The following is a 24,604-nucleotide window of genomic DNA, read 5'->3' as shown; positions in this document are numbered from 1 at the left end:
AGGGCAGGAGGACAATTCTTTTCAGGGTCATCTATAGATAATGTGGTCAAGGAGAGACAGAGTTTTTTGATAAAAGAGGCTTGGTGCCTTTGCTATTTTAACCTCTATCCTACATTATCTTTATAGCCATCATGATAGAAGATCTGTTCCAGGAAGGAGCCACCATGTCAAATTCTTTAGGCAGTTAGTGGGGGAGGTCAAATGTCCCTCAGAGAAAACAATCAAGGTAAAGAGATATATTTCAGGGTGGCCAAATCTTGATCTCCCACAGTCCCGCCTTTGAAACTAAAAGTTTCACAGTCCTTTTGAAACTTAAAGAAGTTTCATAGTCCAGAAGCTGAGTTGGTAGATTGTTTCATCTCACTGAACACATTTCTTAGTCCTGATAATAGATCAGTTCAATTAAGTTCATTTTGGCAGGTGGTGATGCAGGTGGGCTCTCGGGTTACGCCTATATTGTGGAAGCAAGCAATCAAGTATTTAATAGAAGCATTTCTATGTAAACAAAAGAAAAACAAGGTTAATGGTTGGAGCAAGCTGTAAAGCAGTTTCTGAGTTAGAGGACAGCCAGTTAAGGTTTTAGATGTCAGCGTCAAAGCATCTTTTGCAGTTTAAATGTCTCTGATAGTGTTGTCAGGTCATCTCTTAAGTTTATATCAAGTCCATCAGCTTCAGTATGTAAGGCTTCAGGAAAAAGGGCAGGTTCAGTTTTCAGTGATTTCAAATGAAAATGATGGAAAAAATCAAAAACGTTAGCTTGGATATCTGTAGCCCGATGTTTCAGGAGACTAGAAGAAATCAGGATCCAGTCTAGTCAACAGATATAAAACAAAAACCTCAAAAAACAATTAACAAAACTAGGATCTAATATCCACAAATGTATACTATAGTTTTTACTGAAATATAATTTTTCTCTCTAAAATCACCCTCATTTTTATTAAGATAGCCAAATTAAAACTTACTAGTTTGCAAAATAAGTCTAGTTCCAATAGAGTTGGCCCAATTATTTACATAAGTACAGCAAGAATAGCAATTGATCACATAGGCTCTTTTAAATCTGCTTTGCTGGAACTTTTTATAAGGAATCTCAGATTGAACTTCAAAGGCCTCTCGAGGCCAGGAAAGCCAAGCCAAGGATTTTGTCATCAGACTTTGCCTGTAATACCTACAGATTTGGGTGAATTCCTCTCTTCCGAGGTTCCCCAAAATATTTCGAGGTTCCTTGTACCTGCCAGATAAGTGACATTCTTTACTTATCCTGGTAAGTGCTGCTTGGAACATAAGGTACCAGGCCAATATTTCCACGTGGCTTTATTCCATAAAGTCCAATCTTCATTCCTCAAAAGCTGTATGGTTATATCGCAAATACGATGTTCCAGTCACAACCTTGGTAATATAACCAGTGTTTCCAACTGTGTCCTGTTATAAGGAGAACAGATTCTTACCGAACTTATGCAAATAACTATATTGCCATGAAAACAACAATACTCACTTACTAAGAGTTTCCAAATCCTGGAGAGAGAAAAAGATAAATATTTCCATTTTACTTACAAAACTATCATTTACCAAATTGTTATAAGTCATAGCTAGCTCAGGAGAAACAAGAAAAAGTTTTCCTTAAATCTGAAAAAACAAAACATTAAAAATTCAGCAATACTTTAAATGAAAAATCATAAAAATTATAATCATCCTTATAAGTTCATTCAGTCCTGTGTAATCCATTCTTGATCCCAATCTTTTTGTTAGCAGCTTCATGAAGTTATCAGTCTCTCCATCAGATTTCTATAATTTTTTACCCAGTTCAGTTTTATGATCAGAAAGTTTGTCAGAAACCTGTACTCCAGTGTAAATATCAGAGTCCTTTCCATGAATTTTTCTGAAGTTGAAACATATTTTGCAAAAGCATTAGAGCAAAGAAATAAGTCTGTAAACAACAAGACCTCAAAATGGCAATTGACAAAGAAATTTGGTTAATTTTGTGACATACAACCCTTTAAAATAATAATAACCAGAATTATGACTGATAACCAGGACAGATCAGAATTTCAGTAATGTTATACAATTTTAAAACACCTATGTCAATAACATTTGCCCACATAATAGCACCTAAGCAGGCTTATCATCACTGGTCTGACAGTGCTTTCCATGTAATTGAACATATTGAATAAGCCTAATAAGTTTAGTATCTTTCTCCTTATAGGAAGAGAGCAAATTTCTTTGAGAAGTTCCAGGGCCCTTTGAAAACTCTCAAAGAAATAAAAGTTAAAAAAAAGACTTTAAGATATGAATTTTGGGGGAGCTTGTCAAAAATATAAACAATCAAAGCAAACAGAGCATTAACAGTCCAAAAGCCTTAATAGAGAGACCTCAGTCTTTTGAACGTAGGAAATTATTTTAACAGTTTTTTTTTTCTGTCTTTTAGGTAGACTTACTCAAAGGTAAAGAAAAATCTTTTGTAACCTCTTTATCAAGTTTAAGCAAATTATCCTTTTAAGAGACAGAAGACCAAATTTTAATTTTGCACCAGGTTATTTCTGTTATTAAAACTCATTTTCTTAATTAAATTCATTTTAATCTTAGCCAACTTGACCATGCATAAAACTCCTTTTCCAGAATTCTTCTTCCACAAACCTTCTATAACTTTCTTTTTACATTCAGAATTTGTCCCATGTCTTTCTTTTCCCTCCTAGTACTTGAGGACAAATTTATCTTTCTTAACCAAACAAAATATTTCCATTCTTTGTACCTTTATACATCTTACTTTCCTTGTACGCAGACATATTTTTCTTAATTTTCAATCACATATACTAATTAGAAATTTTAACCTTTAGAAACCTTAATTTGTGAGTAAAAACTAAGTAAACCATTATAGACTTTCTTTTACATTAGTATCTTGTGGCTTGGAAAATTTATAAACACTTCATAACTTCTGGAAACACATTACTTTATAGTACAATCTTTTAATAAAACACGTTTACCAATAGACCCAAAATATCTTTTAGTTTTCCTGTAATGAAAAGCCAAAAGTAGACAAATGTACATTTAGCAATCAATGTCTAATATCTTATCTTATTTGGAAATGATGATACTCAGAGAATTTTTATCATAAAACTTAGCAAAACTCTCAAGTTTTAAGTCACCAAAAAGAGTTTGGAAGCTGTAACCACCATAACACATAATTATTGTTTAAAGTTCATCCAACATTCATCTTTTTCACAACTATTTAGTTATTTATTCCCAATAATTATTTAGATTGCCTACAAGACTTCATAAGACTTCAGATAAAATTAGCCATCATTTAAATTACTATTTTTGTTAACCAGTTCTGTAATAGAAATAACATCAGTTTTTTTTTTATAAAATTTCATGTAAATTTCGTCACCTCTTATACCTTTAAACATAATTATCATTAAGATTTTTATCAATAGGTCTTGGTCTTCTAATTTTGGACAAGAGAAGCATTCCCAGTCAGACATTTTAAAACATACTCAGGCAAAGTTGATGTAACCTCTTTGTATAAAATTAGCTCAAACATTCCAACCTTTATAATCTTATCAACACTTACACTTTTACATGTTCTCAATTCAATTGTAACCTGAGTCCAGGTCTTAAGACTAGTCAAATTTTTCCCTTCCTTCTTAAGACTAGTCAAATTTTTCCCTTCCTTTTTCTGGCCTTAATTCTTAGGTACCAATTAAGCAATTATGTGAGAGCTCTCAAAACATTTTTTTTTCCCCCAGTTTAGAAGTTTTTCCAATTTAAAGGATCCGTCGTCTGGCCATTGATGAGTAGGATCTTCGTTTGTATATTTATTCCAATAGTGACTCGAACCAATAAGCCTTTTTAAGGAAAGACCCGGAGGTAACTTTCCACGCTTAGAATAAATCTTCACCATGGACGCAAGAGGCGTCCCTGGTGAGGGCGCAGATGATGTAGCCCCCATGATCTACAGAATTCACTTCCAAAGATATTCAGAGAAAGTAAAGACCTTCGTTGCACAGGCGGTAAGGATGATGTAGTGAAAACGGTGTCTCTGGTCTCCCACAATAGTGTGGGATGCCTCCAGTCACAGACCCGCTAATCTGTGACACCGGCCAGGCGATACTGGAATGGGATTTTTCCAGCACTAACAAGCAACGAAGGTAAAGACGACAAAAGCCCTTATGGACTGGGCCCTTTATGACAAACTCCCCTGAGAGCTTGGCACAGCCGGACAAAGAGACAGTTCGGAACCCCAGTCTACTCGACTGGCCACCAAGGTGCACCCCGGTAAATGCACCTTCCATATGGTGGAGACCAAGGAGAATATTCTCACTGGTCACAAAGCCAAGTTTTCTCAGGACACAGAACAAGACAGAAGGAAAAACCTCATCCGTTTTTTTTTTTTTCTTATGTGCACAATGACAGCTTTAGCCACGCCTTAGGTCTCTTGGAGCCAGAATAATACCTAGCGGGGGAGGTGCCGCGGGGTCGGGGACTGTGTGCTTTACAGAGTACCTCATCGTAGCACGGACATTTTCTTGCAGTTGGCGGGGGACCTGTGTCATCTACCCCGTTCCGTGATCCAACTTATCCTGTCACGGGAGTCTTCTGAAAGTGGCGAGCGCCCTAATGGCTCTTAACTGCTTGACCCGCGCCCACTTAAATTTGCAGCCTTTTTGGCTTCCCAGGTGCCCTTGGCAATGACCTTCACTTCATGTGCATAATAACCCACAGCAAAGTTTGTAGACGCCGGTCTGGTGAGACCCGCAAACTCACCAGTCTGTGGGGCCGGCCCGGACAGCAGGCTTATAGGGCCTATGCCTGCGTCCTACCCTATGGTATTTCCTTCTTATGACAAAAGACACAGACAAAAGAGAAAAACAGAGACTACCTCTGGGAGGAAAAGGGATCAAGATCAAAAACCAAGAGTACTCTACCAAATTTAAACCAAGAGTCACTAAAAGCCCGAGAAACTAGTTTCCCAAATATTTTCTCCTGCCAATCTAAATTTAGAAAGAGAAAAAATTCTCACCACTTCCTTCCACCGGACTCCGCAGATAGGGATTCCAGGAGGCTGACGTGGTAAGAAGTCTTACCTTTTGCCGGCTTTCGTCAGGCGTTCCCGTATCTCATCGTCTGCAGTAGTCCAGGGAGAAGGCAGGTCTTCCAGCCAGAAAAGGCAACTTGCCAGCCAGTGTGCTCTCCTGGCGACTACGCCAAAACTGTCGGGGGAAGAGGGAGAATCTCCCTCTGCCCTTTCCCTTAAGGTTCTTCTGGCTGGCCAAATAATCAAGACAGGTTAGCAGGAGAAAATAATACCAAGTTTAATAACATGTATACATGGGAGAAGCTCAGAAATGAGCAACTCGTCCCTCTGTCTAAGCTGCTTGCTTAAGTATTGCAGCTAAAGGCGAGGAACGTGTTGGGGGTGGGTAGTGGCCTGGGACTTCAGAGGGCAGGAGGACAATTCTTTTCAGGGTCATCTATAGATAATGTAGTCAAGGAGAGACAGAGTTTTTTGATAAAAGAGGCTTGGTGCCTTTGCTATTGTAACCTCTATCCTACATTATCTTTATAGCCATCATGATAGAAGATCTGTTCCAGGAAGGAGCCACCATGTCAAATTCTTTAGGCAGTTAGTGGGGGAGGTCAAATGTCCCTCAGAGAAAACAATCAAGGTAAAGAGATATATTTCAGGGTGGCCAAATCTTGATCTCCCACAGTAGCCATCATTAATCTACTACAAAATTTATGGATGATATGTTAGCAGGATGCTTCTTCAGTTGTCTTTGTTGAAATTAACAGGAATCAGAAATTAAAACCTGTAGAGAAACCAGAAGATCTACTTCTGCATAGGCAAAGTCAATAGTAAGTGCCTCAAAAGCAACTCCAAACATCATAGTTTCTGTGACCTTGACCTTAAAATCACCTCACCCACGAAAAATATCATGGACATCACTTTTCTAAGTCTTATTCTATGTGTATGCACCAGGATTTCTGGCTATTTAAAGAAAAATCTCTTGTAAAGTGAAGAAAATTTTAAAGATATTGAACACACAGGAGGTGCAATGATAAATGTTACTTTATTCTCTCTTTCTTGTTCCATTTGTGTTTTCTTAAAGGAATGAGTTCCTCTTAAGACTTAACCAGGCTAGTCTTAAACCTTGAATATAAGCTTCAGTTCTTGGCCTCAGGATCTGAATGTGACTGGTTGTGATGGAGAGAGAGGTTAGCAAAAGAAATCCTGCAGGAGACATGAGGCCCCAATTTTCAATGAGTGTTCTACTTGGTTTCCATGGAAACTGCTTTGGGGGGGTGAATCTCACAATGTGTGTTTGTGTGCCTCCACGCACAGATCTTTTGGAGAGGATAAAATGATAGTGAGATGGTGTTAATAAAAGTTGGAAAGATCAGTACAGGTCTGGTGGAACAAAAGGGATTCCTTGGGGTCACTGGTATTGGTTTTATGCTACAAGGACTACTCTGAGCCACATACACCTCATGTAGCATGCCCAATGAGAGATGAGTAAGTATGGGTATGCTAGCATTCACAGTTGCAAGTAAAACCAAGCTAAATTGAATTTTAAAATGACATAAAAGGTATAAGTTTTCTAATTCTTATTTCAAGTAAGAATTAGTAAGTAAGAATCAGGAAAGCAAAATTCTGGGTTGACCTTTTACTGTGTTGCCTTTCGTGTTTCTTGGTGGAAGCTTTGGGCTTTTCTCCTGAATTAATTTGAAAACTTGATTTAAAATATTGTGCTTCACTACTCCTCCCTTACCCCTTTGTAAACTGTCAAAAGGAAAAGAAAGAGGATCATTTTGGAGTTCTTCGTGCTTGCTTGATGAGAAGTATGAGTAGAGGAGGGTTTAATGCATTTATATCAAGTTACTAAAATGACCCTAACAAAATGACATAATAGAATAGAAAATTACCTCAGGCATCACATTTTGTTTATAGAGCCAGTGCCAAAACCAAATGATTTTAATCACACTCTAGATTTTCTTTCTATTATGTTTGCTAAAGTCTTATAATCTGTTGTTGCTTTGGTACTATGGCAACAGCAGGGAAGGGAACAAACAGAAAATAAACAAAGGGAATTAGAGTCTGAGATATATCTTTAAGTGGTCATTCTCAACTTAATGTCAGAAAAACAAATATATCTTTTGTAACCCAGTTTTCAGCAAAAGGTTTTTTGGGGAGATTTTCCTAGAGAGTTTAAAGCATGTAACTGCTAGAGTACTTGATGGATAATCAGATAAAATAAATATATCAAGGAATTAGAAAAAGAATAGATAGCAAATCTGTGTTGTTGGTTTTTTTTAACTGGTTAACCCTCTCTTGAAAAATCTGATTCATGGCTTCTCCTTTGATAAATGCAAACAAAAGTTTGGCTGATTGGCCTAAAATGGCAAATTTGTGAAAAAACAATTGCATTCCTGGAAATGCAAATATGCTTGATGAACTAATGACTCTAAGTGGCAGCCTGTCAAAAAAGAAAGCTGAATAGATGCCCATTGCGAGAACTTTCCATTGTTTCTTCCTATTTACTCATTGTTAGTTGTACCCACTTTCATCAGAGTTGGAATGAGGTTTCATAATAATAGGTATAACCCAAATCAAAAATTAATTGTAAGAGAGGTGACCTACTAGCCTACAAATCTACAAAGAGAATTCAGTATATATGAGTCAAAACACCCAATTTTATTCTTTGGAGTCATTCTAAAAGGGTATACTTTCTCTCCATTCAAAAGTAGTGTCCAATTCAAAATACTATCTTACTTATGATCATAAGAAATCAATCTGGCTACCTCCAAAGGAGAATTCTTCTTTTGGATCAAAAGAGTGAAAATAACATCATGGTTTGTCCAGAACAGTCCTAGTTTATGCCTCTTGTTCCAGCGTAATTATTAATAGTGTCCCCATTCATTCTCACAAGTGTCCCAGTTTGAATGATCAATTACATGGTCACCCTATTTATACACTAATCCCAAAGCATTAAGGCATTGATTAAGTACCTAGCTGTTCATACTGCTTTGTGATACATTATTTATACTAAGAAATAGCAGAGACAGAACCTCTGCCCTCTGGGAACTTCATGTCCAAAAGACACAGTACTATTGTGAACACACATATAAGAGACCAAGTGCATTAAAAACAGTAACTAAAATACCAAAGTGTGTATATCATACTCTGCAGAAACACATTTATTTTGGGGCAGGGGGGAGGAGGAGAGCTCTGGTTGAAAGAATGTAGGAGTTCCATATAGAAGATATGCTCTCAACCTTTTCTTAGTTTATCTGAAAAGGGCTATTTGCATTTTTTTTTGCTATATCATGTTATGAGTTGCCTTCCATGAGTAAAAAGGAAAGTTCGTTTGATCTCCTCTAGACTGGCTTTGTCCACCCACTGTACTACTGGAAATTGTCCAAAATCAGGACTTAGATGGCTATGCCAAGGATATAATCAACAACCATTTTTCCAAATTATTTTTTAGCACTTTCCCACAGTGCATCTGAGGTAAAAAGACATAGAATCAGAACGAGAAAATTTATCCCAAAGGCTTAAGTTAGAAACATGATATTGCTTTGAACACATTTTTTAAAAAGATCTTTGGCTAGCCTGATACCTTCTAACATTGACTGAAGAGTGAATCTTGAGATAGCCATATATTATTCAGGCCAAGAAAACTCCTAGATTACCAGTGAATTGTAGAGTGATTTGGAAAACAGCATTGAGCTAAAAGGGTCCTGTTCTGAAGTCCTGTACACAATTTACCTGCCTCTGGCTCTAGAACTAGGGGAGAAGGAAGAAGTGATGGCTCCACTTCCCTAACCAGAGCCGGAGAGAGAACTTCAGGTAACAATGGCCCGTGAGGCTTTGAATGTATGCACACAAGAAAGGGCTATCATTGAAATTAAATTTTGGAAGCATTCCTCAAACCCTATGAGAAGGTCTTATTTGTAAGCCAGAAGTCCTCTGAGGTAGCTTTCCATCTTCAGCCCTGAGCTGCCACTCATATAGAGGGGAGTCAAAACCTCTGCCTTAACTTGGAAGGTTATCAATAGACTCTGGTTTTCAAGTTATAGGATCAGGACATATTTGAAGTTGATTAAAGGTATTTTATCCTTCTGTTTCTCTTGCTCTTTTGTAAATCAAGTTATCTGTGATTCAATGTTGCATAGTGTGGGGGGAAGAGGGAGAAGGAAAAGGGCAGAGGGAGAGTCTCCCTCTTCCCCCCACAATAGATACAACTTGGATACAGTAAAACCTTGTTTACTGAAAACTGCCAGATACTAGAGTGTTTGGTTTATATTGAATTTTTTGGGGTAAATGAGGGTCCTGGGCTAAACCCAAGACCTATTAATTCAGCATAACTCTAATTCCCCCAAAACACCATGACTGGTCATACTTCTGGGATTTTATTTATGTTATTTTCTCTGCTTGGAATTTCTTCTTCTTGACTGCCTGGAGAACTCCTACTCATCTTTTAAGACTTTAACTCAAGGGTCACTTCCTCTTTGAAGACAATATTGACTTCCTCCCAACTCCTCTCACCTGTATCTTTTAGGTAGCTGTGATCTCTCTTTCCTTTGCTTTTATAGCTGTCTATCACGCTAGAAAGTAAGCTTCTTGAAGGAAGAGACCTAGCAGAGGCTGACATAGTAGGGAATCAAAAACTAAGTGGGTATGGTTAATGAATTAAATAACAAAAAAGAAAGGTCCCCAAAGACTAAATCATATGTTTATGAGGAAGCCGCTGGGCCCCTTGAGGACATGGACATCCCTGTAAAATTTTTGCTCCAAAAAATGCTTGGCCTGTCCAACATCAGCCTGCATTGCTACCTCCTTGTCTAGGCAGAAAAGTCAGCACTTTGCTTAACTCTTAGCAAACTAGGTGTGTAGCCAGAACTCCTACTCACAGCAGATTTTGCATAATGACATTACATAATGAAATTTTAAAATCAACTTTTTTCCCCCATGAGGGCTCTTAATGGTCAGACATCCACAAAAATATTCTAGGATTCTTTGTTTTAATCTCTGAGCTGAACATTTTCTTTTGTTCTTTTTCCCTGCAGGCAGTCCATTGATGATAATTGTAGGAAATACATTTAAGAAAATGATACTCTTATTAGCACTATAGTCAAAGCATCATTTTGTTTCTTTTTCTGCTGTTGATTTCTTTCTTGGTGACTTGTTTTTGTGTGATAAAAGATTAATAATAAGAATATACTTGTTTATTACAAATATTTTTTGTTTTTTCCCTCCAGCGGGAGTATCAATATAAATGCCCAGCAATCTGAATTAAATAGCTTAAGTAGTAGTATTGCTATTCCGAGTGCTTGTCATTACACAGGAGGTTATGGTTACAGCTAACTATAGGGTGCTACCTGAGCCATACATTTTACATTTGCAATCAGCCTATTAAAGATGAACTGTGAAAATTGGAGAGGGCTTTTTATGATAATTGGAAGATGTTTTCCTTGAAGTGTGTAAGGCCCTTGAGAGAGCTTGAATTACTTGTGTGTAATTTTGTTATAAGTTTTAATGCTATTTATTTAACTTGAAGTTTATTACTCCTGAATATGTTTTCCTATATCTTTCTATTGAGTGACATATATGCTATAGTCTCAATAATATTTTTATTTTGAATATCATTATAAATTTTATTTTGCTTGTGGTTCTCAACTTCAAAGAGTTATCTTTCCTTAGGGCATGATTCACAGAAAAATGAAACTATCACTGGACTTTAAATTAAGTGTATGAGTGGAAATACAAAAGACAGTTTCTCTTTGATTCTACCTGGTTCCTTCTGTGTTCTGAGTAAAACTGACCCAAAGTTCAGATACTGACTCTGAATCTGTATGTAATGTATCCAACATTTTATGCCGTACATAATTATGTGTTCTTGTAGCCTTCTTTCTTCCCCTTACAATCTTTCTCTGATTTGGCTGGTCTCCTCCCTGCTCTCTGAATATCGTGTTCATTCTTTCTTTTATGTCCTTGTGTAGAGCATTTCTCTGCCTAGAATGTCCTTCCTACTCCTTAAATCCTATCCAAATCTCCTCAGACCTCCCCTTGACAAGATGGTTCAGCTTATGTTTTCCTGCATCCATGAATATTTAGATAACTACTCCAGCCCAAATAGATCTCTTATCATCTGCTTGCTCCTAGCACTTATTTTATAGACCTCTATTTTGGTCTAACCATATGTAATGGCACCTTGCTCCTCTAGAGATCAGAGGTATGGGAAAGCCTACCTGAAATGATGACCATGAAGCTAATGCTTTACAGGTGTAAATTTTACTAAGCGCCTTAATACATAATTTAATTCCAATTTTTAGTGAATTTGATTATCTGGTTTCTAAGTCCTCAAGTGAAAAGACACAATCAACCAAACCTCATTTTCCTCATCTGTTAGATAGAAATTATAGCTGTATTTATTTCATACATCTAAGATCCCATTGATTGTAAGATGCACCACTAAGAAAGAAAAGTCACTGACCATAAAACTAAGTCACAAGGGTTTGCTATCACTTAGAATTCGTATTTTATGGTTATTTAAACATATGGTTTTGGTTATCATATCAACATATGTATTTGGCATATGGGATAAAAAAAAGTAATGCATCTTTCAACAGATTTTTAATCTCTGGAAACTTCTCTTCATGGTCATGCTTTTTGAGCATAGTGCAGTGATACCAGTCAGACCTGAGATCAAACCCTTCCTCTGCCAATTGCTGGCTTCATAGTCTTGAGCACATTGCTTAAAATTTTGGAGCCTTACTTTCTTTATCTATAGAATGGGGATAATAATTCCTACTTTTCATTATTTGAAGCAAATGTGATAATATAGATGATGGGCAAATGTTAGTTCTTTGTTATGCATGACTCTATACCATTTAGCCTCCCAGGACTTGGCTTGCTTTTTTTTTTAAACTTAGTTTTCTTCAAAATATCTAATAGGATTGGTGTGATAACATATTTAGACATAATGGCTTGCAGTCTGAAAATGCATTATGGTTGAGTCTTTGTGCTTTGTAAAATTAGCTAATATCCTATTTTATATGATTTATAGGGTTTAAAATTTATATAAATTTATTCAAAATAAGGGATGTTAGCTATCTAATACATTTATTTATAGTAATAGGACTCAATAGCACGCCAAGAAAACCTCAAGTAAATCATAACATCTCTATAGGGCAGAAGTTGTGCTTATTATGTCTTTTGTATCCCACATTGAATATTACTCAGAATTCCCTGCTCTATTAATGTTTGGTGACCTCCCAAACTACCTCTTATTGCCACCACTGTAAAATATTGGAGATTGTTGTTTTCCTTAAAAACAAAATCAAATTAAAAACTTTTATTATGTGGCATATAAGCAAAGCTGGGTATATTATAGTCATGCTGTTTTTTTAGTAAGTGGTCTCGAAAAGATTGTATGAGGAGCAGCAAGAAATTAGTCAATTGGTGGGTATAATTCTAAGGTAGCACAGTCTTTTAAACTTTATTCATTTATTTTTCCCCCCAAAGCCCCAGTAGATAGTTGTATGTCATAGTTGCTCATCCTTCTAGTTGCTGTATGTGGGACGCGGCCTCAGCATGGCCAGAGAAGCGGTGCCTCGGTGCGCGCCCGGGATCCGAACCCGGGCTGCCAGTAGCAGAGCATGCGCACTTAACCGCTAAGCCACGGGGCCAGCCCAGCATAGTCTTTTAAAGTTACCATCATTAGATTTAACTGTAGAGGTAATGGTTGAACTGGTTTTTTTCTCTTTAGATTTCTCACCTGACAACAGCTGCAGGCCAGTTCAGAATTATTGGACAAAAAACAGACTGGTTTGTGTCTGTCTATATTTCTCTCTTTTCTATCGCTCTGTTTTCCTTCATCTGGAACTTTCTTCTGTATTTATTAGGTGACTGGAAGTATAAAAATAAATAAAATATGGTCTCTTCCCTGGAGGAGCTCCATCCACCCACTTTTCAGATGAAAAAACTAAGGCCCAGAGAGGTTAGGTGATTTGCCCAAAGTCACACAGTTAGTGGGTAACAGAGCTGGGAATAGAACCCATTTCAGTTTTCTGCCAATTAAATTCCATAAATATTACTCAGGCATCTAACTGCAGCAGACTGTGCCAAACCCTACCTTGTCTGTTTGGTTTTCTTTCTTCTTAGAAATAAATGTCAACCAGAAATGGAGGCTTGTCAGTCATGTACCTTGACTTCTGTTGCAAGGAGGTTTATACAAACACTATTCACATGGAATGAGATCAAAGTATCATACTAAATTTTCAGCAACCAAAACATAGCAAATAGTATTACTTATTTTACATCAAGATCAATACTGTACTTTGCTTAGAGGCAGCCTTGGTAATATAGGTACCCTGCTTTCAGAGACCCAGGTTTCAAAAATTCAAGCTTACCAAAGAGATAAATAAGGAGAAGATTGTTCCCATTACAGAAGGATTCTTCAACTTACAAATGGATTCACTGCAGGATTCCTTTAAAGAAGTTCTCCCTTCCTACTTTTAAGTATACTGTTTGTTGATCATTAACTACTCATTAGAAAAAAACTGAGGAGCGGAGAGACAAATAGCTAAAGTATTAGGAATTGCTGGCAGGTGATGATCATTGAAATGAAGATAAAACACCTCAAACATAATGTAAGTTGGTGGGAAACATAGCATTTGATTTATGTAAAATTGAATTCAGACACTAATTTTCAAAAATACATGAACATCATAAAAAAGCACTCTGGACTTACATAATAAAACATTCTAGAGCAGAGATTCTTAGCACATGTAGACTCTTTAAGGGGGAGAGGTTTTGTGAATGGATGTAACAGACAATTATTGCTGCAATAATGCTACACTAAAAACCACCCCACAACTCACTGGCTTAAAAACAACAATCGTTTATTCTCATTTATACATTTGTAAGTCAGTTGGAGCTTGGCTGATCTAGGCTGGGCTCAGCTGGGCTGAGCTCCAAGCTCCAGGTTGAGCCCAGGTCTACTCTACATGTCTTACATCTTTCTTGGACCAAAAGGATACCTGGGGCATTTTCTTCTCATGGTAATGGTAGAAGTGCAAGACGGATGGCTCTTAAAGACTAAAGTTGGAACGGGCATTATGTCACTTACTTTGGCCAAAGCAAATCACATGGCCAAGGCCAGCATCAATGAGGCAAGGAAACATTCTCTACATCTAGTGGGAGTTGCTACCAAGTCCTATGGCAAAGGACGTGAATACAGGGAGGGCGAAGGATTAGGAGCAATGGTGCAGTCTACCACTGTGGGCTTCAGGGAGACCAAAAAGCCCCTGAAATAGTTTACTAAAATCTTATATCATATAGGGGTATTTTTCTAGGGAGCAAGTTCTTACTGTTTATCAGATTCTCAAGGAGGGAATGGGATTCCACCCATTCCCATTTGAGAACTGCTTGCTCTAGGGCCTTTTGTTATTCATTTATTTGTTCATTCAATGATGTTAATTCACCCCAGTTAATGACCCAGGATTTATTTCTGTGGGTATTTTCTAATTTTCAGGTGATTGGGGAGTTGGTTACTTTCCATCAGGCTGTGTATTTTGAGAGCCCACTCAATTTGACAGCACTCTGGTAATATTTCTGTGCCTGAAACTTAGCTGACACTCTGTCTCATAGTGATATGTTAGTGAATTCCTTAGGGAAGTAACATAGCCGGAGTGGCGACATTGAAACAAGAAAGACCTAGTTTCAAATTCCAGTCCGGCCGTTCACTATCTGTGTGATCTCAGGCAAGTAAATAAACCTCTATGCACCTTAGATTACTTATCTGTAAAATGGGAGTAAGAGTTCCCAGGCTACAAGGTCATTGTTAGGATTAAATATGACAATGTGTGTAAAGTACTTGTCACATGTTAGGCACTCAACAAATGCTAGTCCCTCTCATTCCTGTTATTGCCTATGTGGCACTGATACTTTTATCTTTGCTCTATAATATAAATTAGCATCTCGCTCTTCTGTGAGATACTAATGAAGAAATGTCTGAATCCTATTCCTTCTTATTCTTTGACTTTTGAGAACGGCTATTAGCTGTTTCCTTCTATCATCAGATTCTGGGCCCAGGATCAAGCTACATTTATACTTGCCATTTCCTTGAGGTCTCTTCAGCCTTTATTTCCTAGTGTAAACGTTATGGAAGTAAAGGAGCTTCTTGTTTTCTGGGAGGGGACTGCCAAAGCCAAAAGGAAATTGAACTTTGTCTTCCTGGCCACCTCTGGCTTTTAACATAACAGAGACCAAGGAGGTGAAAAATAATTCTTAGCAAGTGAAGTACTTTTTGACACAGTAGATTAAGCAATAATAGAAAAAGTTCTGAGATGTTGTTTTTCACAAATTACCACTGTTAACCTCCAATTTATGTCAACTGAGACAATTTTTTTGTTCTTTGAACTCTGACAGATTGGGTGAGCCTTCATAGGGAGTAGGAAAAAACATTTCTCTAGGTTAGTAGGAAATGGTCTATTTTGAATCCTACTCCAGCAAGTAAAAATACTGTTAACTTTGAAAATTCTATCTGGATCTAAAAAAGAAAATACTCCAATATCTAAGTATTTAATTATCTTTAAAAAATTCTCTCAGCTTTAAGTCTAAATCGTTTTATATTTATCACTGAAAGACATTGCAGTCCAGACTGGCAGCTGTGTAATTAATGAATAATAACTTTTGGGATATGTTCTATCTTCCTATATACATGTATAGATTCTAGAAATATTACTGATATTATAGACAACAGTCAGTTCGAAGCTTGGCTAATGTAAATAAAAATAAGGTCATGTTAAAAATCTTAAATATTTCATATCTGAAATGCTTTTATATTTCATTCACTAGGTTCTAATGAGAAAGGCAATAAACAAATAAAAATTAAAGAAAGAAACCAGATTATAACCTGTGGTAAATGTTCTGGAGGAAATAAGGTGATGATAAAATATATACAATACTCAAAGGAACCAAAAAGGTTACTCTTTAAAAGAGCATCTTCACTGCAATTTGAAATCAATGTGCAATAGTTTAGTTAAATATTATCCAATGGGAAATGAAGTACTGTTCAGCAAGTTCATTGTCCTATTAGAGTTGTAGCGTCTTGGCAGGGGAGGGAGCATTAAAAGTTGATGGTATTTAATACAGTACCCCAAATCTTTTTATTCCCTTGTGGATTTGCTACTAACTTGTGAATCTTTAAAGGGAGAAAGTAAGCTATTTTAAGAGCTCTTATTTAGAGAAGGCTAACCAATTGTGGTGGGAAAAAATACCATTTTCATTAAACGTAGTCAGCTCAGTAAACAATGCACTAAGTTGTCACCTTTATATATATTAGTTGGATGTTATTCCCTCTTCTCTCTCCAAGAATTCCGGTTCTACCCAAGATGAGTTCTTCAAAAAAAGAAAAAAAAAAACTTTCTAAGGTAAATCTCCATTAGTCTTTCAATGGAAATGAACTCTGGAAACCGCTAGAAATGTAAACATCACAGTAAAATCTAAGAACTAACTCTCGCAGGAGGTGGTTGAACTGGCTTGTAACAAAAGGAAAATAATGGGTGTCCTCCAGGATTCCTGGACCCTTTGAAGTCAGTTATTTTATCCCTATTTTACAGGTAATGATAATGAAACACAGATGGATAAGTGGTGTTCTAAGTCCTACTACTACTAGTGAGTATCAGAGCCAGGACTAAAACTCGGAGCATTCTGGCTCTAAACATTCATCTATACTTTGGATTGTTGAGTCCAAGGAGAGGAAGATTGCTGGGTCAGAAAGTTACTCAAAATTGCCTGTGTATTCTTGCCTTCTATCTGCAAATGTTCTTCTCTTCATATTTGTTTACTATCCTATCTCCAACTAATGGCCATTGCTCATAGTCAGTGGGTAAATTGTTCCTCCCTTGACAGTTTTGCTCTTAATTGAAAAGTACATCTCTGAATGTATTTTAAATACTTAAATTTCCTTTTTGTATGTTGTCAGCATAGCAAACTTGCATTTTTAGAAACTGATAAAGTAATATCTTGGGGGTTTTGTTTCTCTTGTGTTCCTAATGTTTTTTTTTTTTTAATTTTGTAACTCTCCCCACTCTCACAGCATCCCAACCTACATACCCCCCCTCGCATCAAATTTATGAGCCCTCTACACACACATACACACACACGCAAGGGATGGGAAAGACTGGGAGGTGTGCTATTAAACTGATATATTTTCAGATCTTCTCTAAATCATTTTTCTTATAGACTTTCACTTCTAAGGCAGAATCATGAGGCTTATTGACCTACGGAAGGGAAAAAAGGAGAGAAAGACACATGCAAGTAATATAGGAATGAAAATGGCAATATAGTGAGAGATAAAATAAATATTTGAAAAAATCAGAACAGAATATTATGGAGCAACTTTATGCCAATAAAATTGAAAGCATAAATTGAAATGTACATATTAAGAGAACATCCAATTTATCAAAATTGTCTCAAGAAAAATTAGAAAACCTTCATAAACCAATATGCTTAAACATATTGAATTGGTAATAAAAATTAACCCCCCTTTCCAAAAAAGACTCCAGGTCCAGGTGATTAGATGATTTTACTGGCAAATTACATTAACAATTTCAGAAAATGAAAAAAAGGAAAGCTACTCGCCTTACTTTATGAGACTACTATAAGCTTGATCATAAAACCAGCAAATGACAGAATCAAAAAAGAAAAGTATAGTCTAATCTCACTTATGAACATAGGTGAAATGTCTGAAACAAGAACCATTAGACAAATATTCCTCAATTCCAAACCCAGAAAGTCATCTTTAGTTCCTCTTTCCCCCCACATATCCCACATCTAATGAATCAGTTTGGCAAGTCCTGTTGACTCTGTGTGTTCAACATATCCAAAATCTGTTTTATTTCCTCTGTCTCCACTATCACCACCACAGGCCAAGTCATGTCTCACTGCAGCGACCTCCTTACTTATCTTTCCACTCTTATCCTTACCACAATACATCGTCCTTTAAAAACATAAATCAGATCATGTCATTCCTGGATCCAAACTCTCTAAAGACTTTCCATGATGCATAGAATAAAATCCAAACCTCTCACCATGATCTACAAGTCCCTGCATTATCTAGCCTCCATCTACCTCTTCAACCCCATCTCCTACTACTCTCCTCCTGGCTCACTCCACTCTAGACATACTGTCCTTCTTCCTGTTATTTGAAAAAGATTAAGCTTGTTTCCAGCTCAAAGGTTTTACATTTTATGTTCTTTCTGCCTGAAATACTCTTCCTCCAGCTGTTAGCACAGCAATCTCTATCTCATCATTCAGGCCTCTGTTCAAACATCACCTCTTCAGAGAGGTCTTCCCCAATCTTGCCATTTCTTCATTATCCCTCCCTCCTATGCTCCCTCTGTATCTCCTTAACCTTCTTTATTTCTCCTCATATCACTGATCAGTATCTAAAATTATCATTTTGAAATCTTCAATAAGTTTATTGTCTTTCTCTCTCACTAGAACATAGGGAGGGAGGGATTTTTTTGTTCTCTGCTGTATTTTTAACACCTATAAGAGGACCTGGTAGGCATTCGATATATGTTGAATGAATAAATCTAATCCAACATTCTTCATTTGACAGATGAGAAAATTGAAGCCCAGGGAGGGAGTATGACTTGTTCAAGTTCCCTTGTCCATCGGAGAATGGAAACCTTTCTCTTGAGTCACAGTCTGGTGCACTTTCTACTATACCACATGTCTCTATCTGACTCTAGCCTCACAATTCTAGTTTCCAAAGACAATCCTGTCCTCTCCCTGGTGGACTAGTATAAGTATTAATTTGTAAAACTGTTTATGAAGCATGCTGCAGGCAAATCAGTATGATAATGAGACAGATATGGATCCTGTATTACTTAGTGGCTTTACAATAGTGGCTATGTTTCATTTCAGGAATGCCTTCCTTTCAGAGGCAGGGAAAATACTTATTTTCTATGTCTGTGTCTATTAGCAAATATGGTAAAGCATGTTAGGGCCAAGCAAGCATGCTGGACTGACTGATGACATTAACTTAATGCAAATAAGTCACGAGTCCATGGGCTCAGATTAAAGTCCCATTATTCAGCATCATGCAAAGTAATTTTACAGTTAAAAAAAAAACAGAAAAGGTCACAGAGCAGGAGTGTGTATGCATACATGTGTGTGTGGTACAATTTCATTAGTTCATAATGCAAGTACCATGTGCCTGTGCCCATGCCAGTGGAAATACAAAAGGAGTGACAGCATAATCCTTATAATCAGAGATCTTGCAATATATACTCTTGAAAGAACTAGAAAATGATTCTGACATATTTAAGCAGTGAGGGATAGTAAACGTTAAGACTGTATCTATCAGGGCTGCTGAGATTCGGAATAAGAGAAAAATCACTATGAGGTAGAGTTCATCTGAAGGAGCAATACAGAAACTACATGATACAAGACTATGTGTGGCCTTTCTGCTTTTTGTGGCAAGGCTCACAGTGTATTGATATATCATTAAAAAGTAGTTTATTTTGTTTGCATTCAGGCTGAAAGCCATCGATCATGGGAGACAGAGTTTTCTAAGGTTTTAAAGTAATTCTTGAAGATAATAAGGTCTGGTAGTTGCCTTTGAATTTCTAGGCAGAAGCACAGTGTTTAAGTGCCCTTTGTCTTCCTTCAGAAGCAGGAGGGATGATGTCCTGCCACTGTGGAGTATTTCACAAGGTTTCATCAAAATTTCAAAATATTGGTTTCTTCGTGGCTTTTCACTTCAGGCCCCTGAACAAACTGGAAGGGATATGTTCTGTTTTCTTTGCTCTGGGCAGCCTATATCTCTGGATTGCCTGTTGCCTGACAACTGCCCCTAGAGAGAGGCTGATTGACTACATTTGATTTGTGGATAGCATTTTAAGCAACATTAAGGGATTCTCATCAAAACTGCTGAGCCCTTTTAGACATGATCCTACAACCCCCAACTCTGAGTAATGCCCATTAAAGCTAATGGACACTCTGTCTGATGAGGGCAGTTCAGCCAACGGAGTAGTCTGTGACGGTAGCTAGAAAGGTTATTCAGAACTTTGCAAATGCCATCCATGTCTGCAGAACCTTTATATCAGCTGCAAAGCAGAGCCTTCCATTTGCATCATGCAAAACACTGTGTTTCTTCTTTAAAAATGTATTAAGGAAGAAATTATGTACTAGAATGTTAGGTTTGTTATAATAAGAGCTATAGGGACTTTAAAAATAGATTTTGGCTACTGGGAGTAGAAATTTGGTTCAGAGTGATAAATTTTCCACATTTATTTATTTCAGAGGAGTGTGTGCAGGTAAATGAAAAATACCATTGAATTCATTTTAAATGTGATGTAAAGACCAGAGCAGTGTTTCTCAAGATACAGACTGTTGGCAATAGAATCACCTGGGGAGCTTGTTGTAAATGCAGATCCCTAGGCCCCACACCAGTCCTGCTGAAGCAGACTTTCTGAAGTTAGGGCCTACAGATCTTCATTAAAAACAAACATACATACAAAACTGAGCAGGTGTTTCTGATATACTCTAAAGTTTGAAAACACTGGATGTTGAAGTTGGAGAGTGCTTAGGAGTGAGATTAGAAAGGGATCAGCAGTAATAACAACAACAAACAAACACATAGAGACAGAGATTGGATTGGGGGTTACCAGAGGGGAAGGGGGGAGGGAGGAGGGCGAAAGGGATAATTTGGCACATGTGTGTGGTGATGGGTTGTAATTAGTATTTTGGTGGTGAACATGATGTAATCTATGCAGAAATAGAAGTATAATGTTGTACACCTGAAATTTATGCAATGTTATAAACCAGTGTTACTGCAATAAACAACAACAACAAAAAAAACAAAGGGATCAGCAGGATAGTGTGTGTAGGAAGTGCAAGTTAAATTTCTGATAGCTTTCTTTTTTTTTTTTTAAAGATTTTATTTATTTATTTTTCCCCCCAAAGCCCCAGTAGATAGTTGTATGTCATAGCTGCACACCCTTCTAGTTGCTGTATGTGGGACGTGGCCTCAGCATGGCCGGAGAAGCGGTGCCTCGGTGCGCGTCCAGGATCCGAACCCCGGGCCGCCAGCAGCGGAGTGCGCGCACTTAACCGCTAAGCCACGGGGCCGGCCCTCTGATAGCTTTCTACCTTGTTTGCATCCCAATGTTGTTTATAAAAATTAGAATGCTAAATATCCAACAAAAGTGGACTAGATACCTGTGGCATACCCATGCAATACTATACAACCATTTAAAACGATTTTATAGAATGATATATAAATGCATGGGAAGATATTCATTCTATATTATTGATTGAGAAAAGCAGTCGCTTAACATTATGTGCGTTGCAATTGCTTTCAAAAATACTATATAGTTATAGGCAAGGAAAAATATCTAGATGGACATATAAAAGACATTATTGGTATAACAGGTAATTTTTATAGTCTTTTTGCTTATCTGTATTTTCTCAATTTTTAACAATGAACATTTACTACAAAAGTAATACCAAAATTGTTATAACAAGAAAGTATCCACTTCTTATGGCATAATATAATTTTTAACATCTTAATTGAAGGAACCTCTTCAGATCCACACTATCTAGTACTTTAGCACCTCACATATTACTGTTATTCAAGTAAAAAATGGTTACTTGTTATATAGTAACATAACTTTACAGAATATAAATCTATTGAAGGAGTTGTATATAAATTGAATTTTGTTCATTGAATGCTATTTTTAATGGAATAGAAGAAAATATTATTTTTGCTTTGGCCTACTTTACTTTCATTGAAAAGTATCACTTTCCACCATTGTGTATGACTATTTTAAATATTTTATTGCAGCCCAAAATAAATTAAAATATCAAGTTTTAAACAATTCTTAAAAGAGAGAGATTGAAATCCAGCCTCTAGGGCTGTAGTGTCCAATATGGTAGTTACTAGCCGCATGGGACTATTGAGCACTTGAAACATGGCTAGTCTGATTTCACATGTGCTGAAAGTGTAAAATACACAACTTCTTTTAAAGAGTTAGTAGGAAAAAGGAATGTAAAATATCTCAATAATATTGATATTGCTTACATGATGAAATGATAATATTTTTCATATATTAGGTAAAATAAAATATTAAAATTAACTTTACCAGTTTATTTTTACTTTTTTAATATAGTTACTAGAAAAATTTAAATTACACATGTGGCTTGCATTATTTGTCTATTAGACAGCACTGCTCAAGCGTAGACATCACGTTTTTGAAGGAAACCTTATGGATGACCCAGCTTGCCTGGAAGCCAGATGGTGCTACTGAGCCTGGGACCAGATTTGATTTACACTAGGGCTTCTCAAAGTGTGGTCCCTGGACGAGCAGAGTCAGCATGACCTGACAACTTGTTAGAGATACAAATTATTGGGCCCCATCTCAGACCTACTGAGTCAAGAACTTGGGGGCAAAGCCCAGCAATATGTTTTAACAAGCCCCCCTGGGTGATTCTGATGCAAACTAAAGTTTGAGAAGTGCTGATTTGAATAATCCTGTGGTGAATCTTATTGTAAATTTAAGAATACTTGCCTGTAGTCTATTAGTTTTGAAAAATCTGGATTTCTATCTTTTGTTGTTTGCTTAAGTAATGGCATAGTTGCCTCAAGATAAGGATTAAAATGGTGATGATTACGATTGATAATAAGATCCCTTATATAATATAGTCATCTGCTTTTTACATTTAGAAAGGAAAATATGACCCTCAGCCTAAAATATATGAACAATATCTATTCACAATTCCCTCGAAGGTTGAAATGTGTAGTAGGTAAAAATAACATCTATACTGAATGTAGACAAAGGCCCGGCCTAGTGAGAAAAGGATGGGAAGAAGAGGGATTCCTTCCCTTCATTCATTCATTCAACAAATATTTATGGAGCACCAATAGGAGGAAAGAGCCCTTGATTCTAGTCTGAGATCTCCCTTCCCTGCCTCTGCATGGGCAGTCCCACTAGGGAATTAGTGGAATCCAGAGAATTAGTTCTGATTAATGGAATTAATTAATCCAGAGAATTAGTTACTGCAGGCAAGAGTAGGCCGAGAAGGATGAGGAAACAGCATTCCTCACAACCAAGAAGCAGTGATCTCAAATTTCTCATAATGCAGGTGTGGATTTATTAAGAAAGAAATACTTTTCAGCATCGACTTTATGTAATAATGATAATAGTGATGGCTTTTTTGACACAGAGGCTTTTCTAACTGTTTAAAATAATCATGAATGTCCACAATGAGTATATTTTTCTTTTGAACTGTGATGTGGCTTTTAAAAGCAAATGGAATATTTTTACATGTCATACTCTGCCAGCAAATGAACCTCACAGCATCTACTAAATATATTGTAGTGGATGTTTAAAAGCCTTTAGGTTACATTGGAATGTTGATATAACAATATTATAACTCCTGAGCATTTGGTAGCAAGTAGATCTCTTTCAGAACTCATCTAAAAGGAGCTACATTTAAAAATACTATTTCCCAGTTGTTGTGCTAGGTTGTAAGGTAAGGAGAAAAATAAAAGAGTTTATCTTCTAGGAACTCACATTTTCCTGCTAGTTGTCAACTCTGGTTGTATCTAAGAATCACCCATGGAGCTTTTGAAAAAATACCAGAGCTCAGTTCCCTCCCAATTAAGTAAAAATCATTAGGAGTGAGGATCGATTACAATCAGAGTTAACTACTGGTAGAGCTGTTAAGACAGGCATTTCACTACAAACAGAGCTAAACTAAAAGTATAAATAAAGTGTTATAAGAATGCAACTAAATATTTCAGGGAGAAGTTGTCAATGTTTAGAAAAGATTTCACCAAAAAAGTAAATCAGACAGGAGTCAATAAGGTACCACTTATTGAACTTATAAAAGGCCCTGCTTTTTCTCAGATCTCTGTTTTCTCTCCTGCTTTCTAAGAACAATGTTAGTTAGTACTTTTTCTGAGTTCCTGTGTGGATTTCTTCTGTTGAGCCCTTTCCTTCCAACCACATAGATTTGATACTTTTGGAGCATTATTTTCTAAGGAAGATTTTGTGAACCAGACAGAAAGACCCATTTTGTTTGTTTGTATTGCAGTGAGAATTACTTGCATTCCCAGTTGTTAGTTTCTTTTGTTTTCCTGAACTCCTGCATAGTCCATTGATTTTTCTTCAGATAGCTTTGGAATTGACACATATCCTCTTGGTCATTAAATTCGTTTTTCACTCATAGGCTTTAAATCATTTCTCAAATTTATTACTTATTCCTGTTTTGTCCAAATATGTCAGTGTGGTAGATGGACTATGTGGTCTCACCAACACTAACCTCACTATGGTGTAGTCAATGAGACTCTTACTCTTGGTTTGCAGGTGTGAAGTCTCATTACATTTCACACAGTTCTCCCTATCTGGAATACGTGGCTAAAGATTGAGAGGGGATAGGGGTATCTAGAACAGTTTCTTACTAGCCTTTCCACCTGTCTTCTTTTCAGCCCCACCCCAAGCCCTGTCTTCAGAGGTACTTGATGTCTTCAATATCTGTGTGTTTCAGGAATTGCATTGGGAGAATAGGCTTCTTTCTTGTTGATTCCAT

At 36.9% G+C, this 24,604-nt stretch overlaps 1 protein-coding gene and 1 long non-coding RNA gene across 3 annotated transcripts in view; both read left to right on the top strand.

Annotated features, from left to right (window-relative positions):
- Positions 1–24,604, top strand: part of IL1RAPL2 (interleukin 1 receptor accessory protein like 2) — a 1,036,854-nt gene that overhangs the window by 278,936 nt on the left and 733,314 nt on the right. The window lies entirely within an intron of this gene.
- LOC147911836 (uncharacterized) overlaps positions 1–24,604 on the top strand; it is a 219,984-nt gene that overhangs the window by 160,587 nt on the left and 34,793 nt on the right. Inside the window, exon 1 of one of the 2 annotated variants that reach the window (XR_015550372.1) lies at positions 2,882–16,675. The exons of the other annotated variant lie outside the window; for it this stretch is intronic. This is a non-coding gene — a long non-coding RNA (uncharacterized LOC147911836). Of the gene's footprint in view, positions 1–2,881; positions 16,676–24,604 lie in introns of those variants that run through there. 2 annotated transcript variants of the gene reach the window in all.

Source organism: Ceratotherium simum, chromosome X (genome assembly GCF_057802395.1).
Source record: "Ceratotherium simum simum isolate JZ-2026a chromosome X, ASM5780239v1, whole genome shotgun sequence".
Classification (NCBI taxonomy): domain Eukaryota; kingdom Metazoa; phylum Chordata; class Mammalia; order Perissodactyla; family Rhinocerotidae; genus Ceratotherium; species Ceratotherium simum.
This window is presented reverse-complemented; position numbering and strand designations above follow the sequence as displayed.